Source organism: Ambystoma mexicanum, chromosome 3p (genome assembly GCF_040938575.1).
Source record: "Ambystoma mexicanum isolate Mex_15411 chromosome 3p, UKY_AmexF1_1, whole genome shotgun sequence".
NCBI classification, from domain to species: Eukaryota; Metazoa; Chordata; class Amphibia; order Caudata; family Ambystomatidae; genus Ambystoma; species Ambystoma mexicanum.
Genome location: NC_090925.1, coordinates 1,194,350,922 through 1,194,369,266, shown reverse-complemented (window position 1 = coordinate 1,194,369,266; position 18,345 = coordinate 1,194,350,922). Strand labels below are relative to the sequence as shown.

The following is an 18,345-nucleotide window of genomic DNA, read 5'->3' as shown; positions in this document are numbered from 1 at the left end:
GAGCACCCACTAGTGGCTACCGTCACCCCATCCCCTTGCATGCCAGTGGGTTAGGGCAATATTTCTAGGGGACCTATATATTATATGTGGGTGTTTTTTATACCTCACTTTGAAATCTTTCTTTTAATGCATGGAGCGAAAATGGGCCCTAATGAGTTTCCAAAAGAACACCTGGTCCACCCCCCGCCCCTTGAAAAGCTAGTCTACTCCAGATTAAGTTGGTTCAGGGTCCCTCCAAGGCAAGGCCACATTTTCCAGATGATGCCCAGACTCAGCACTCATCTAATGGAGACAGGTGGTGTTCTTCCCTGCAACTTTTCCAGGACCAGAATGCTGTCTTCAGTGCTCATACTATTTTTAAAGAGTTCAAAATACACAATTTATGTCAGAATTATGTCACTCTATGTGATTTGCCAGGTGTTTCCATTGGCCTACCTCATAGTTAGACACTCCTATTGAATATACATGCCGAACCTTCATTGGATGACTCATTTTTATACTGGTGATTAGAAAATGCGAAGGTCTAAAACTACTCCAAAAACATTGGACAGCAATTTCGTTTTTCTTCAATGATTTATGACAGCAAAATGTGAATTCAAAGAAACTAAGGTTGGAATTTTTTTTTCAGACACACTGTTGTTTATGCAACATATCACTATTTGGCATGTTGCTTCATTAATGTATTTTATTGCTCACATTTTATTAATTCTTAAGAGTTTTGGCCATTGCAAATTTAGTGTGTAAGAGGATTCAATTCAACACTACAGCTAAGTCAATGCCTAGTCTGGGATACTGAATGGAAACCCTTATTGATATATCTTTATGTCCAGTTCATGCGTTCTGGATGACTACCCCTATATAAAACCCCTCTCTTGGAATCCCCCTGACCCCACTGAGCCAAGAAGTAGTTCTGTTGCAAGTTAAAAGGTTTATTTGATAATTTAAACAATAGATATATATATCACACTTTATAATAATTTAATAATTGAATATGACACTTAATATGAGCAGTAATCAATAATGGATAGTCTGGCACTGGCACACTTGTGAATAGGAACAGAAGAATAAGGTGGTAGAGCATGCTTTATATAAGTTCAGATGGATGTAATGTTGAATGAAAATGCAATACAGAAAATACTCAATATGATTTCAACAAAACAATGTAATCACTTTTCTCTGGCAATCCCCTCCCCCCTTTATGCAATGCAAGGAAATGGAAGGAAAGCACACAGTTCTCAGAAATGCAATCAAATGTAATTCAGTTCACCCCAGCAAGCTTAGACTACAGAAGTTTGAAACACAGGCCCCAAAATGCTTTTATATGTGCTGGCAATGAAGTGAAAAATATGCTAAAATGCTTTTAATTCCCTCTAGAGGTTCAGGGTGAGTGAAATATACTTGGGATGAGTTCAGGCTCACTTCAGCAAGGATCTAGGATGGTTCTTAAGAGGCAAACGAATTTTTAGCAAGGAAAGCAAGAACTGCTGTTTTCACACGTGGAGAAATGTGCAAATCGCGATAAAAGTTGCGAATGCGTTTTTCGCGATTGCGGCAGAAGTATCGGGGGTAGGAATGCGGTTCTAGGTTCGTAGAAAAGCCACGATTCCCAGCTTTCAGAGGAAAGTTACTGCAAGTCTCTAAGACAAACGGTCACGGAGATATGAGTGATATGGTAAAGGTCGTTTTTCAGATTTGAAATTTTAAAGTTCAAAGTGACATGTACAGCTTGCAACTAGAAAATGACAGGTGACAGCTTTGCAAATGACAGGTGACAGGAGGCAGTTCTACTTAGATTAAAATAGATTGAATTATATTATTTTAACTAAGAGATTGGTTCTGCACAGTCTGCTAGGTACTCACAATATATTTTTGAAATAAATGGGCCTCGCCACGGATCTGGTCAGGTTTTAGACTGGACTCTGGTCTGGTCTCTGCACTTCACAGTGATCTGGGTCAGCTCTCCGGTTCTGCTAACAGTGGTCTGGGTCAGCTCTGCTCTCTCTGGGTACAGCACTGCTTCTGGATCTTTCTGCACAGCTTTCTCTGGAGATTGATGGATTTGAAGTCTGGATCTCTGGATGTGGTATGGTCCGGCAGCATGCTCCGCAGCAAATGGAATTGAATGTCCCCATCTGTCCTGACTGTCTGCTTTTATGCGTTTTGAAAATGGGTGCGTGTGCAGCATCACTAGGCTCTACCCCTCTCCACTTGTCATTGGCCACTTCATCCTCTTCCCCTTGATTGGGGGAATGAAATGAAGTGTCATCATGATGAGGTCTGTTTATGGTACAGAGAACCCACCCCTGTCAAATTACACACAATCTATATTTTGACCCAAAAGACATATTTGCACAGGTACACATTTGTATAAAATCACATATCACAGGAGGTATACCCTGTCCAAATCTGCTCTTCCTGGGAGCTTGCATTCAGAAATGGCAACATTTGCACTTTTTAACTGATTTCGTAATATCGGACATTACCCCAAATTTACATACATGTGCGCAAGGAGTATGGACATTAATTGATGAAGTGTCAGATTTTTAACATGCATACATTTTAAGTAATACCCTCTTAACTGCTAGCTTGCCCCCAGATCATGCCACCGGTTCTAAAAACCTCTTAAAATGTGGGCAGAAAATCACAAGAATTATGGTATCATTTAAATAATTATGACAAGTCCGTACTATGAGTTATTCCTCTTTTTCTAAAACCATATTCTGGCTACAGGGGTGTGGTTTCCCCCCAGCACAACGTTGAATTTCTGGTTTTTCCAGTTCTGCCAAGCCAGCTTGCTCTCATAGGCAGTGCTCCTCCCCTTTCCTTCCTGGAGGAAGCCACTTTGACGGCCCCATAATAAAACATTTGCCTGAGTCAGGACAGGGCTTTGTTCAATTTCCTGCAGAGCCCAGGTAATTCAATCAGAGAAGTGTCATATCCCTTTTGGTGGGAGCAGCAAAAGGGCAGCTAGGCCTGGGAACACAGCTGTTGTGCAAGTCTCATCTCCTGTCGGGGGCAGCTGGTGGGCAGAATTCAGTTCCTTAAGCCAGGCCCCAGCTAATGTCACTTTTAGTTACCCAGTTTTCTGCATTCAAATAAAATTAACCATTTTTACATATGCAGCTAGAATGCTGATTCTAAGTTTAAAACTATGACATTAAAACAATTGCAACCTATGTGACACTCAAAAGTAGGTCACTCATTTCTTTTAAACATTTAGATTTTTTAGTGTCTTTCAGTCCAAATTTACTTAAACTGCTGAAATCCACAGCTCAGCCAATCTTGTTATAAACCTTCAAGTCACTTCGGAATATAACTTTACATTGTATCCACCTCACAGTAAGTCTTTCTTTGGCCTGCTTTGGGTTCATTTATTCAGTTTTACACAAAAAAGAAAAAAAGTCTGGTGTTGTTTTAAAACGCCGGCTTTCTGATAGTGGCGAGTACTGGTAATGCACCCATTTTTGGGATTTAAGAAAATGAATTCCCCACAATTCTAGGTTGCTATTGACAATCAGCATTGCCATTCCCAATGGTTTCAGACTACTGTGTGGGTAGTCCAATGGTGGTTTTAGGCAGTGCCCTTCTGTGCCCATAACATCGGCAAAAATGAGTGGCAGCCTATTCTTCATGCATTTCCCTATGCATTTTCTGGGAAGCTCTGGCCATCATGATGTTTTCCATGTCAGTACTGTACAGTTTTTGAGGTAGGGCTCGGATTCATGGGTAAGAGCATCCCACAAGTGTCAAAATGAAGTAGAGACTCTTCGCTTTCCAGCAGTCCCAACACCATTTTTCTATGTCTTATTGTCGTCACACGTTACAAGTGACATTCATGTTTGCATAGAGGGTTAATGGTAACTATGAACGGTGATACATTCCTATACTTCCCTGGTAATTTTTTGCAGAGTCTCGTGGTCAGCAAATTAGTTGATAAAACAGCTAATTTTGACAGTCCTCATTGGTCTTGTTGCATTAGTACCATACAATGGCTGATTTTTATGAAAGAGCACAATCAATAGGTGCAAGATAAGAAGAAATTATTTGAGGCCGAGTTGTAAATCCAAACATCTGTTCACCCTAGAATCTTGTATGGAGCCCACCGATTACATATTCTTAAAATTTCAAAGTGTTTTTCTAACATTCACCCCTTGAAGATTCCCAAATGTGGGAGGGCTATTTGACTGAGATGAAACGCACGCCAACTTGAAGTCAGCACATGATCAGCATAAATCAAATACCAATGTTTTTCAAAGCACACAAAAGATTCAATGATTTTCTAAGTAGTATACCAATTCCTTACCTTTATTTGAAGTACAACAATAAATGAATGAGTGTGCCATTCAGAACACTTTATAAAATTCCACCACTGAAATTGTTATTTTAAAATTTCTGTATCATAGTCCGTGGTCTCTGGTGAACTTGATTATATTTTGACAGACTGACATTTAGAAATACATTTCCTTTTTAAACTGGTGCATTCCACATCTCCCGTTTTCAACCGACACTGGTAATAACCCAGTATTTGAGTGGAATGTAGTCAAAGGGCCAATGAATCAAGTGTTATCTCTCAGTGAGCAGGTGATTACAAGAATCATGCAAGTGTACCTTTGTTGTGGGAGCAAGTAAGAGGCGGACATCATAACTCAAATGATGCATTTTTCGGGCGAATCACTCGCTTAAACTTGAAATAATCACTATTGGTTTTTGATTCTCCCTACACTGTGCCATCTGCCTCACACCTAATTAGGAGCACAGTTCACCATTTTGATGGAATTGGTTTTCTTTAGGCAAATAGGCTTGGGTTCAATTTATCTACACAGTAATACTGGATCAAATGACTCTCAGGATGTCTTTCCACCAAATGATGTCTTACTCGACAGGCATGAGATAGGCATGGTATCAAGAGAGACACAGACTCAATGAGGTTAATTTGAACACCTTTATTTCCTAAGGTTCCTGGGTTGGTGTAATGCCTAACTGGCCCTAACTCTAAAGGGGTGGTTATCTTAACTGATGTTCTAAAGGCCGTTGATGTCCGTTAGTCCAAATTAAAAGTCTGTCTGTGTCTAAACATTGCTTGCCCGCTACAAAAATGTGATAGGAAGTCTTTAAAAAGAAAAAACAGTGTTTCAACAAAAATAGGTATCCAAGGTGGGTTTCAGGTGGTCCTCTCAAATGCCACAACAAATGAGCAAAAAGGGCTGTCTGTTAGAAGTTCTGCACAGAGCCCTTGCTATATTCTCCAATACTTTAGTGCCTTTCATTCCTTGGGGCTCTCTTCCCCAAGCTTCAACTTGTTCAAATTCCAAACACCACAAAATAAATAACTGTTCCTCTTGAAGCTACTCAGGATTCCCTTCCCAAAGCTTCAATCCTTTCAACACTGCAAAACAATACGTTTCCAACTTGATCAGGGCTCTCAGCTCAGGGTTCCCTTCCCCAAGCTCCGGCCCCTTTTCAGTTTCCAATACAAATTCAGTTATGTGAGTATGTGCTTTTCTTTTCTTTCAAAGTCACAAAACTAACAGGTATTCCCCTATGTTAGGCCTCTCAGGTTCCCTACCCCAAGCTTAGGCCCCTCTTGGTTTCCAACACAAAATCAGCTTGTCAGGATGTACCTTTCCATTTTTTTTATTTACAGTGCTCTCCCACACACTTCACTTGTGGGGTACAATCAGACTTCCAAAACCATCTGGTGCTTTGCTCCTCCTATGCCACTCCGATCTGTAACCCCATCCCTACATTCCTTGCTCTTCCTTTTAAACCTCTCAACTTTAGGTGCTTCCTACACCCCTTCTTGTTCTCCTTTGCTTATTTCCTGTACACACCTGCACCTTCCTTTTGCTGTTCCTTCCTTGTGCGCACTTGCACTTTCCGTTAACTGTTCATTTTTTTCACTGTTTACTCTTGCACCTTCCTTCCATACTTTCATTCTCCTTAACATGCACCCTTGCACGTGTCTGTTTCTTCTCCGTGCTTCCTGCGCACTTGTACTGGTCACTGTGCATGTTTTGCACTCTATAAAAGTCTCTGTCACTTTATTTCTGTGGCGCTGCAAGCACAACTTCACATGTCTCTTTCCCTTTACTTCTCTTGCTTACATCATTTCTTACTCATTCTGTCCTTCATACACTTCTTCCCAGTTTCCGCTCCGTGCCACACACTGCGTCTTTCTCCCGCTCCACTTCAGTCGAACACACACTTCTGAGTTTCTCTCTCTTTAACTCACTGGGCAGCATCATGTTGACAGTTCCTCTGGATGCACAGGGTTGAGGTCAGGATCTCACCATCTGCCCCTCAGACACCCTTGAGACCAACACACATCCTAAAGGAACACGCATTGCTCGAACAGCAACAACAGGATACAGGCTGCCGAACTCCGGTACCTTGGAGGCACAGCTCCCTCGCCACGCTGCTGCCCCTCACAAACACTGGGTCAGTGTCTTGGCACATCGTTCTTCTCCAGGCTTCACTGCTTCCTGCTGCTCTCTGCTCCTTGGCTTCTCCGCTCTGGACAACATTCCCAGCTTTCTTCACTCCCTGTGAAAAACCACACCTTTTATAGTTGAAAAAAAGTGTGCAGTGGAGTCAGGTGTGAATGGCCATTATTAAAACGCCTGACCCTACCTGACTATTAGTCGGACAACTGGAGTTCTTTCTATAGTAGTTTTCCCTTACTTTCCCCATGTTGCTTGTATAGGTAATCTTCACTGCTCTTAGTTGCCTCCTCCTCATCTCAATATTTGTTGGAAATGGGGAGGAGCAGATGGGGCTAGATTGAAAATATTGCATGAAGGATGAAGAAAAGTGGGTTGGGTATTATTGGGAATGGAGGAATACCATGTCTTGCCCTCGGGTATACTCCTCCGAATCTCTTGTGACCCTCCACTCGGTGATCCTCCCTTGTTGTCCACCCACAGGGTCGGGATTCAAAAGGGATGGCCCTTCCCATGCCACCTGATGGAAGATCCCGAGGGGGTTGGTGTGAGAAAACCATCAGGTTGCCCACACTAGGGACAGGAATCCAAACTGGTATGCAGCTACCAGTCTTTATTTCATTTATAGGAAGCTGATCCCAGCTGGACACTTGATTGCTCTACACCAAACATCTTTGTTTGCGATTCAAGCTCCTCCCTTCACCTCATGCACCATGCAAGGACCATACTGCAGCTTTGGTCCAGTCTCAGCTCCAGACTTCCTGTCTGAAATCAGAACCAAAGCACAAATTCAATTCACGTACAACAGCTCCCACGGTCGCCTTGCCACACACACATCTCAGGCAAAAGGTAGAACACCCTGGGCTGAGCTAAGGTTGTGAAGGGTGGGGTTGGGGAGAATGAGAACACATCAAAGGCCATGATATATGTCCAAGGGAGACTGACTTGACTGAATTGTTAGAATCGTTACACATGAAAATACATGTAAATATACATAGTTGTGACAGAAGGCCAGTTGAATACATTTTTACAAATGTGGTTGACAGAGTGACTGCTCAGTCAGGAAATAGAAGTCCTCAAATATTTCTAGGAGTGCACCACCCACATGCAAATGCAGGGAGGGAAAGGAGTGAGCAACCTGTTTCACAGGTTACAAGAGTGTCAGTTATACCGAAAGCGGAAAAGATAAATCCTACAGATTAGTATATTATTTGGCTGTGTGGACCAGAAGTGGCAGAGCATAATAATAAAAACAGATGAGATCTACCAGTTGTGCCTACAACCAGCCAGTAGACAGCATGCCTTGCAGCACTTCGAATTGTATTAGATAGGTATGATGTTATGCAATGTGTGTATGCAGTGTAAATATAACTGTATCCATACACAATAGATCTATATGACGAACAACAGTCTGTATAAGCTTATACAAAACCAGTGTGTGGTATGTACAAATATTGGGAGCACATGTATGATTATTTGAGAAGCACACACCAACTTTATCTTGGGGATCTTGACAATTTATTTTATCACAGGTCTCCATCATTGAGGGATGTAACAGACTGTGCAAATAGTTGCAACCAGACTTGGTCGTCCACTTCCAGGTTTAAGCCCTCATTAGAAGCTGTTAAGGAGAAGGTGGGTGAAACCATTCCGGAGCCTTCAGGACAGGGCTCTGCAACCTGTGGCTCTCCAGATGGTTTGAACTATGCTTCCCTTGATTGCTCACCATTGACTATGATGGGCAGGGCTGATGGTCTGATGGCACTTGTAGTAGAAAACATCTGGAGAGCCAGTGTTGGCAGACTTGTAGTAAAGGTCCAGGTTCAACGCTGCCAAGGGGGGCACACGTATCAGTTGTGCAAGTAACATGGTGACATTGAGAGTGACGTCGGGGTGGGGACATCATTGAACGTGGCTCTGCTTGCATAAGGGGACACAGAAGCAGGTGCAGTATGAGAAGTCCCATGATGGAACTCAATGAAGGTGGGTGTTTTGGGCGTGGTAAGGTGTAGAGAGGGCACCGGGTGGGGGTGCAAGGGACCTTATGGGGTAATAGGATAGGGGGGACCTTTGAACAACACGTGAACAGTAGAGAAGCCGTTTTCTTGTAGGCCCTTGTTGGGAAAGCATTTCTCGCAGACAGCTCACAATAAAATGAGCTACATGCCTTTGTGTGACAAGAAGTATGCATTTCTTGAACAATCAGTAGAAACAGTGTGCAGAAATGTTGCAGGGCTGAAGTTTCCCAGGAAAACATAGCCCCAGCAAAGTCATTCTAAAAGATCATTTCGAGACCAATGAGCTAGGCACCTGGGTGCACACAGAGAAATTGAAATTAAATACATTTAATTAAACTCTAGCTGCGGTGTGGTTTTGTTTTTTGGGATTACATTCGTCAGCAAGGTGTGAGAAGGGAGCTTGGCGAGGAGAGCATTGGGGTAGCAGTTATTAGGCATGTGACAGGAAGCCAATCAGCAGCAAGAGTTTTCGGTATCCCTAGGGTTCAACATTGTACAATGTCCTCTCTGATGTATGTGGGGCGCATCATTGGTCAGACTATGTGAAAATGTCTTGCCCCTTGGCATCTCAAGCCATTTTGAATATTAGGCATTGCCAACCAATGGCAAACAAGTGTTTTTGGCTGATCAACACAATCTCATAATCATGAGGCAGTTTGGGAAAGGTTATGATGTCACGAGGGGTGTTAATGTGATTTTTTGCCAAAAAGATTCTACTCTATCATAGTCACTTAACATATATCAACATATATGGGACTGACATAGTTCCACCAATCAGGTCCTGTTATCTGACCTAAAAATGTAACTAAAATGCTGCATGATCATTTTGTAATTCAGGTATAAACTGTTTAGCCGCAGTGGGCGTCATTCAGTTCAGTTCCATGGGGCTGTCTGAACCGTGCTTCCCAGCTGTTACTTCTTGCTTTGTGTACAGTCCTTTTATAATTGGTTTTTGGCACATGCGATTACTTTTACCAGAGGGGCCCTGGTACAGGCCCATGTTCAAGGTGAAAAGAGTTTGCATGTAGAACAGCGATGGGCCCTTAGTACCCATTTTGCAAAAGTTGCATTCTGGCATTGAAACATTTAGTTAGATGGCTTGGAAAATCGAGCTAAGAAGGGGATTACGCGACAGGAACACTAGTGAACTCGCTCAACAGCACTGTGCTACTCTATCATTACATCTGAAATAACACTGGCTTTTTACTCATGATATATGGTCTATAAACGTGGGTGGGTTTATTGTATTTATGGAAGGTTTTATGTTCTAATTATGCCTTTTAAAGCAATTAAATGGGCTGTATTTGTAATGATTGCTTACATGACTTATTGATAGAATGGCTATTTTTGTGCACAAACAAGTTTTTCTCTGCTGATAAATTAAATAACATACCAAAATACCTTCTATTGTTAACGATTTTAATACAAAAGAAAAGAATATGCTATATGCTACAACGTATTAAAAGGTTCCCTTGCTTGGTTCTAAGGCATGGCTCATTCCAAATAGGTCTTACTCCTCACATCAAGTACGGCTTTAGCATACCCAGCCTCTCCTCGAGTCTCTCTTTACAGGGAGACCCATGGATTTTCTTCAAATCGCTGAGGGACAAGTGCATGTTCCACTTAGAACCACTGATGCTGGTAAACAGGCTCAACCGATACAGGGGCATGTGTCAATGTTGATGATACCGGGCATTTATTAAAATTCAGTAAATATTGACTTTTATATCTAAAACATTCAGCGCTTTGTAGTATCAGGGGGAAATGACTCCCTTCCTCTGAAATTTGACACGTTGGATTCACTCACCTGCTAAATACCATCACTTGACTTGACAAAAGTTCACAAGGCCAAACGTGATGTTTGCTTCCCTTGGCCTCTCACAGGCTTTGTCTTCCCTTTCATGTATTTTCCATTTTTCACTAGTTACAAGCTTCCCCTCGTGTATATTTCAGCATTGTATTAGCCCAGGAGTAGAACATTCAGTCCAGACTTTAAAACCGTTGGGCAAGTACTGGGTCTCTTTTTCAAAAGACAACATTCATGCCAACATGCAGACGTTTAAGTTTAACCCCTGGGGAAAATCACCCTCCCCAACTTAGAGGAAGATGATGGTTGAGCTAAGTTGCTAGAGAGTTGCCACTTGCTGTTGGATTCTGGAACCGTGGGAGGCATGGGAATAATACCCTGACTGATCTACTAAGCCACAGGCAGGAGGAAGGGCTTCATTACATAAATGCATCCTGGGATGCTGTCACTTTAAGAGGACCCGTTATTATGGAGAAGGTGGTTATATAGGATACCCGCTATCAATCTAGACTCCAATGATGTGCTTTCCAATTTCCCTGAATGGGAAAAGTATAAAAGCGGGACATACATGAAGGACCACTGTGCTGAACTCGAAAAGAGAGAACAAAGGTCTTGTGCAGAGACTCACTGCCTTTCATGTCAGTGCTTCAGTGGAGTAGATGAATGTTGTGCAGAATTGTTTGTTGGAAGCCCATCCTCTCCCTTGGGCACATAGTGTCAGGGTGGGGTTAGGGCATTGCATGTGGCAAGAGTGCCACCAGGAAGCATAGAGCAACTAATGCCTACTCGAGCATCGCAGCAAGCCCCAACTGAACATAACAGAACAAAAGCCATCCCAGCAGATGTGTCAGGCGCATATAAAAGTAGGGTCGATGAACTGAGATTTGGAAGTATGGAGAAGGAGCACAAGTAATGCAGTTGTGTGCTGGAGAGGACTAGAGGAGCAAAAGACATGGAAGGATAACGCTGGAAATGGGCGGTCAGGAAAAAGGTGGAGAGGAGGAGAGGGGATTGCATCAGGGGAAAAGGAGTTATAAGTAAAAGTGGAAGAATGAAGAAGATAATTAGGAGAAGTAAGGTGGCAGGGGAGGAAGTGGAGTACAGTGAAAAAGAGGAAGAGAGGTTGCGGAGCTGATGGTAGATAGAACTTAAGATGAAGGAATGAGGTGAGGGTGGAAGTGGAATAAAGTCAGATGCCAGAGGAGGTGATAAAGGAGTGGAGAGGAGGAAGGTGGTACTTCAGAGGAAGAGAAGAGGATGGTGTCAAGTTTAAGAATAATTTGGAGATGGAGATAAAGGAAGGGACTGAAGATTAGGTGAAGCAGTTTGGAAGGGGACAAAAGAGAGAAGGAGGTAAAGGAGGAAACGTGTCCTATGCCAAAGGAGTTTGGACGGGTGGAGGTATGAGGATTTGGTGAGGAAATGAGAAGTTGGAAAGGAGGCAGAAGGAAGAACATAGTATAAAGAGAAGGCAGAGTTCACCTTAGGCATGTGACTACTACAGAATATCAAGGGCACAGGAAAAGACAAGTGGTGGGGAATCAGGGACAGTGAAAAGAAGAGATAAAAAGCTCTGGCTAAAGGACGATCCTGGCTACCAAGACCTCAGAATCTGTATTGTGTTACCTGCCTCATATGAAGACTCACTGACTTACATGGCAATGTCTCCATGCAGTGGGAGCAGGTGAGTAATGCATGGTGTACACCTCCTGGTTTCAGTCCTCTCCCTCAGAAATGCAGGGTGAGAATCCAAATTGGCCAATGCCTCTAAGAAGGCTTATATTGTGGGTAGATAATAGGTGTTTTCAGGGCCTTGAAAAAGTCAAGAGATCCACCAAGTACAGAAAGCAACATTCTCTAATCAGGCATTAAAATTATCCTTATATGGGCATAATAGAACAAAAGCAATCACTGGGGGCATGGACAGGCACATTACATCGGTTGAAAATAGAAATGTGGGAATTTGGAGACTAAGGTGGAATGTGGTGGTTGAGTGCTGGAGAAGAAGAAAAAGATCTGAAGTAGTCGGAGGTTGGAGAACATGGTCAGGAAGGAGACTAGATCGCTGAAGGGGTATAAAAAGATACAAGGTTAGGTAAAGGAGGGGAAGAGAACATGAGGATGAAATGGGTGGTATGAGAGAAAGTGGACTATGGTGAGATGATGAAGCAGGAGGAGATGAAGGAGTTGAAGGGATCAAGTCAAACATCAGAAGGGTGGAGGACTGTACAACATTTAAGGAGGAGGAGACAAATGAAGTGACTGAGGAGTTGATACACCACCGGGAGAAGGACGATTGGAAGGCGATATAGGAGGAAGCATGACCTTGGTCAGATGGGTCTGTGTGAATTGGTGCAGTTACAAAACCGGACGAAGTGTAGAGGAGTTGGAATGGAGCCAAAAGAGAAGGAGAAGAGACAGAAAGAGAAGTTAGAGTCCCTTTAGGCAAAGGACCATCATGGACAATTGAGAAGATAGACAAGAACGTGTTTTGGGGCTTCAGAGTCAGGCCCAATTGAATGGAAAGAAAAGACAGAAAGTTGTCAGATTACAGTAAATTCCTTTATTCCTAGACCTTCGTATCAGATAGGGGGTTATTACAAGCACTACCCATCTCTAAATGTTGCCACCATGCAGTACAGGTACTCCAATTCCCAAATCTGCTTTTGAGGACTATTTTCTAGGGAAGCAGGATCTGGAAAAAGAGAGGGGAACATTTGCAGTAGGGACAGTTATTGGACTATAGGAAAAGCAATCCTACTTCGAAACTTGTTTTGACTCAGAACTTTATTTGTAAAACAGTCCCTAAAGAATCCAGTTTAATACTAGCTATGTGTCCATCTCTCACTCATCCTACACACCCTAGTGACACCTCACCAAACCTTGCCCAAGTCAACAGTTAAAAGACTAGCTTTCACAAACTATTATCCAATCTGAGGCTAGAAAGCTGTGCCTAGGCTTTGACAAAATAATTTCTAATTCGCAAGGTAAAAGGTTGAGCCAAAACATAACAAATCATTGCCTAAAAGAAGAAGATTCAGTCTAGTCTCCACATCCCATTGTTGTGAAAACAGGTCCGATGCAGGTCTATGTAATATTTATTATCATCCTGGTTATATGTCTTGTTTTAAGATAGCTTCGAATGTGGGTATTATTCACCAGTATTGCACCCCATTTCGAGCCTTCTGGGGTTCTATGCGTACTTCCCGTTTTCCTTTTATCTTACTTAACTGTAGGTGTTTTTGCTGCTTCCTGACATTGATGGAGTGGCACTCCTGCTCCTCCTTGTGGCCATTATGGCAACAAGAAAGGGATCCTCCATTTGTGGAGGATCTCCCTTTGTGTTCAGTATGACAGGTATGTTGTGTTTTTCCAATGCAGCAAACGTGTTCAAGTACAAGAAATATCTGGCTGTAAAAACATTTAGGGCCTCATTACGAGCAGGGTGCCAACCCCGGCGTTATTACCACTGGGGTTATTAGCCCTACTGTCAAACCCCCGGCACTATTATTGCCGGATCAGGGGTTTGGTGGAACGGTAAATCCTCATTACCCATTGGGCCCATTCGGGAATTTCCCATTCCCCATTGGGCCCAATGGGGAATGTTTGGCGCTATTACCACCGGCGGTATTACCCCCGCTGATAAAAGCACCGAAAATTGGCAAAATCGCAGCGGATTTGCCTCCAGCTCTGAACTGGGGGAAAATCCGCCAAGCCCGTGATTTGGCGGACCCGTAATTGCAGCAGTAATAGGGTTACAGCCACATTTAAGGGTTACCGGCAAACTCGTGATGAGGCTCGTCGTGCCCAAGTGCTTCCCCTTAGTGATAGCAGGCTAAATGTCGGATTATGATGGCTATTCAGTATAGAACTTTGAATTGAATATTTTCATTCAATAGTAAGCAATGTAGTTGCCTAAAGGCTTTAGATATACTGTCCCTCCTACGAATCTTCAGCATTAACCTAGCCTAATATTTTTTTCGTTTCGTTTTTCCAGCTTCCGGATGGCTGTTTCACTGCTTTCTATGTGTAGCTTAGACACTGCAGGAATCCCATTGTCAAAAAGTATCTTTTCAGAAATTACCATAGAATGTACTTTTTCCATTTACAGCAAAAGCTTAAACCTTAAACCCAAAAAGTTTCAGGGATAAGGGTCATAACTGTTTTCCATTTCTTATTTCCATAAAAAGTGATGTATGCACGTTTTTGTATGTTTTGCCAGATAAGGACCAAATAATAATGATTCCATTATGACTTTGTAGAATTCACACACTTTTTGTCAATTCCTTTCTTGACCCATAAGTTTCACTGGGTTGTTTTATGAAGCGTGTATTACAGTGTATTTAAACTGTGTAATTTAGTTTACTCTATTCTCCTTCGCACATGTCCAATCTAATGGCACTGCACTAAAAATCCATACATAGAAATGTCTGGATTTATTTTTTCCAGATTATGTCCAGGAACTGAATCCTACAGCTTTTTTTATGTGCTGTATTGTATTTGTAGTGTACATATTCACAAGGAACCAAGCAAAGCTGCGTGTGGGCACAGATATATGAAACATGGAAGGAGAAGAAGATGAAAGGATAGATGCATAGATAATTGAAACAAGTAAGATTTCAAATTCTTCCAAAATAGGGGCAAAGAATCGATCATTCAGAGGTCGGTTGGCAGGAATTTCCAGATTTACCCCCCTAATTGAGAAACATCTGTCTCCATGGTGAACAATCTGGCAGGGGGGACTATTAAGAAGATTTTGTCCCAAGGATCTAAGCAAAGGCAATGGACAGTGAAGAGAGTTTTTGGAAGAGAGTTAACTGGGACAATGTTGTAAGTACAGTTAATAACCAGGCAGTGTCTCTTAAAAAGAATCTGCTGATGCATGCGCAGCCAGTGCAATGTCCTGCGATACAGCGCAACTGATGCAGACGTAGGGAGACTGAAGAGAAGTTCACTGCAGTGTTCTGGGCAGCCTGAAGATGTATCTGGCCAGAAGGAATGGGCAGTAGAAGGGCATTACAGTAGTGCAGTCTGGAATTAGCCAATGACTCTAGTACAGCTGGGTGATCTGATTCTGTGTTGAGTGGCAGGACTGGATTTAACAAATTCAATTGATAATAAATGGCTTTAACAACTTCACTAACATGCAAGTTGCACCTTAAAGTTGCCTGCCAAATACAACCAAGGTTTTCGACCTTGGTAGAGAAGACAGTAGGGACATCAAAAATGCTGTACAGGTTGTCTCAGAGTGGAAGCCTGCAAGTTGATTTTTTGGACCGAACACAATCAGCTCAGGTTTTGAGGTATTAAGTTGGAGCTTGTTTACAAGCATCCAAATCTTTACTTTTTGTGTGCAGGCTAACACTGGGCCAATGGCTTTGGGGGGATTCTAAAGCTGAACAGACATTTGTGTGTCGTCAGCATACGAATGGTAGCTGAGATGAAACTCAGTGAAAATGTTCAACAATGGCCTGATGTACACAGTAAACAATAGGGGCAAGGGAAGATCCAATTGGTACCCTGCAAAGAACTGTTAAGGGATCTGAATAATAAGTTCCCATTTTAACTCATTGAATCCAATTAAAAAGGAAGACCGAGAACCACCTCAGACTACTTGAGCCAGTCTGGAGCTAAGAATCTAAGTCGAATGCCGCTGATCCGTCGATCATGACGAGCATGCTCAGATACCCCTTTTCAGCAGCCATGAGGATGTCATCCAACACGGAAACTGCATTTTGTAAGTAAATTGTGAATACCAGTAGGTGTTACAAACATCCTTTCTTCAACTGATTCTGTGTAGGACTATACTGCTGCTCAGTCATACTAGAATAAAGCCTTAACTTGTATTGCGGCTGTAGAGTTCCTGCCATTTTATATGTAAGCAAATGGCTTGTTTTGGTCATCCCCGACTGAAGTGCATATAAAATAGCATGCAAATGTGCAAGTAACACCGGGCCAATGGCTTTGGGGGGATTCTTAAGCTGAGAACCATCTCTGGTTCCTGAAGTACCACAAAACCTTCCCATTTGCTTCTGCGTGCTCTCTTCCTCTTCCCTGCTGATCTCGGTCTGTCTCCGCACTGGGCATCCGGCTTCCCTCTGACTTCAAACCCAGATCCCTGCCCACCCTGTTGGGTACCTGCACTGCCTCCTGGCAATTGACGCTGTATCTGAAACCCTACAGTGCCCTTTCCTGCACTTATTTGACATGCACTGGCCGCGCTTAGATCTTGCACTTGCCACCTTCTGGCCTCACTACCTGTTTGATCACGTGTTCAGCACTTTCCACCCCTCTACTGCTCCTTGCACTTTCCCCCTGCCCTCTCACTTGCACTTGCGCGTTCTCAATGTCACTAGGCCTAGTAAGATTGCTGTTTTTTCCTTCCCTCTATCCCTCTCTTTTAACACTTGTGTATGGTTGCGATATAAATAAAATAACATATCATAGATAGTTTGAGTTCTTTCAAGCTTGAACTGCTACTCATTCATTCCCCCCACTCATTAAAACAAGATTCAGTATGTTAAACACAGAAGCGACATACTAGATAAGAATATAAATATGACAATGCATTCAACATTTTTAAAAATCCACTTTGTCCAGCTCTTTTTTCAAAGAAAATCGTAACACTTTACAGTTAAAAAAGACAATATAAGAAGATATTAACTACTCTGTTTTAGAAAACACTAGAGCACAGTTTGTTTTACAGAGGGACAAGGCATAGGGCCTCATCACGAGTTGGGCAGTAACGCCGGCGCTAATAGCCCTAACGCCAAAGCCCCCGGCGCTATAAGCGCCGGATCACGGGTTTGGCGGTAGGGTTATTGCCCATTCCCCTTTGGGCCCATTCAGGAATTCCTCATTCCCCATTGGGCCCAATGGGGAAAATTTGTGCTATTACCACCGGCAGATTCCCGCTGGCGGTAATCGTGCCGAAAATCGGCAATTTTGCAGCGGATTTCCCCCCAGATCAGAGCTGGAGGGAAATCTGCCAAAGCCATGATCTGATGGACCCTTAAATGCGGCTGTAATAGCGCTACCGCTGCATTTAAGGGTTACCGCCAGACTCGTGATGAGGCCCTAGTCACCAAGTTAACACCTAGCCTTTAAAAAGTGTAATGACAGCTTGAAGCTAGATGAAAGCTGTTGCACTAGTAATAAATGGCCTTATCCAAAACCCTACTTCTATATTAGAACTAATGCTATTGATAAAGATATTTTTCACAACAATCTCAAGATTTTGTTTCAGTTTATGAAGTAGCGTTCAATCTATACACCTCTCTACTCCATGATTACCATATTGACCTTCCTTTATAGATGTACAATTCTCACCCAGGGAAGGTTGATTAGCCAATCAGGGGGGCTGGGAATTCATCAGGAATCTGCCATTGTCTGTTGCGTTCTCCTAGCTACTCTATCACCTGCCCCAGGTGCCACCATGTTTATTTTCCTTCAGTGTCTTCCTGGGTGCCCCCTTCCGACCTACACCAACCCCACATAGCATCCCACACTCCTTGACCCCACCATCGCCACACCACTCCAACGTACCTGCTAACCCAGATCCTGTTCCTCTTGGCTATGGTGCTACCGCACCATCCTCTTCACCTTCCTCAAAATAGAAGAAAGATATATCCCCCTTCCCAATTCCCATGATGGCAGCCATTTGTTTTGGTTTGTTATGGGAGACTGGGCACATGCACTACACATGGAGCCCACCTCCTGTACGTGGAGCCTTGGGTGTGAATAGCCATCCCTCCCTGTTCGGTGGCATACAAGGCCAGAGCGAGCTTGTATTTCCCCAAGAACGAGGTAAATTACTATTATTACCTTACACAATACATGAATTAGCTAACAATGAACACATGTTCCTATCGAAGTTACTACAGTCTGATCAATTAATTCATTAAACATAAAAGTGGTCAATGCTTTGAGACTGGGGACTTTACAATTTCTGATTACGATATGATATGATAGGTTATTTATAACATGTTTATTACCCAGAGGTTTCTAAGTGCGGAGGACCCGGGGATCGAACCTGTGTTGCTCCGTGCCGTCTTGCTTCCAAGGCGAGCATGTTGCTGCT

General features: G+C 42.9%; 1 protein-coding gene across 3 annotated transcripts in view; it reads right to left on the bottom strand.

Moving 5' to 3' along the window:
* Nucleotides 1–18,345, bottom strand: part of SPOCK1 (SPARC (osteonectin), cwcv and kazal like domains proteoglycan 1) — a 3,006,883-nt gene that overhangs the window by 2,918,116 nt on the left and 70,422 nt on the right. The gene's annotated exons all lie outside the window — the stretch shown is intronic.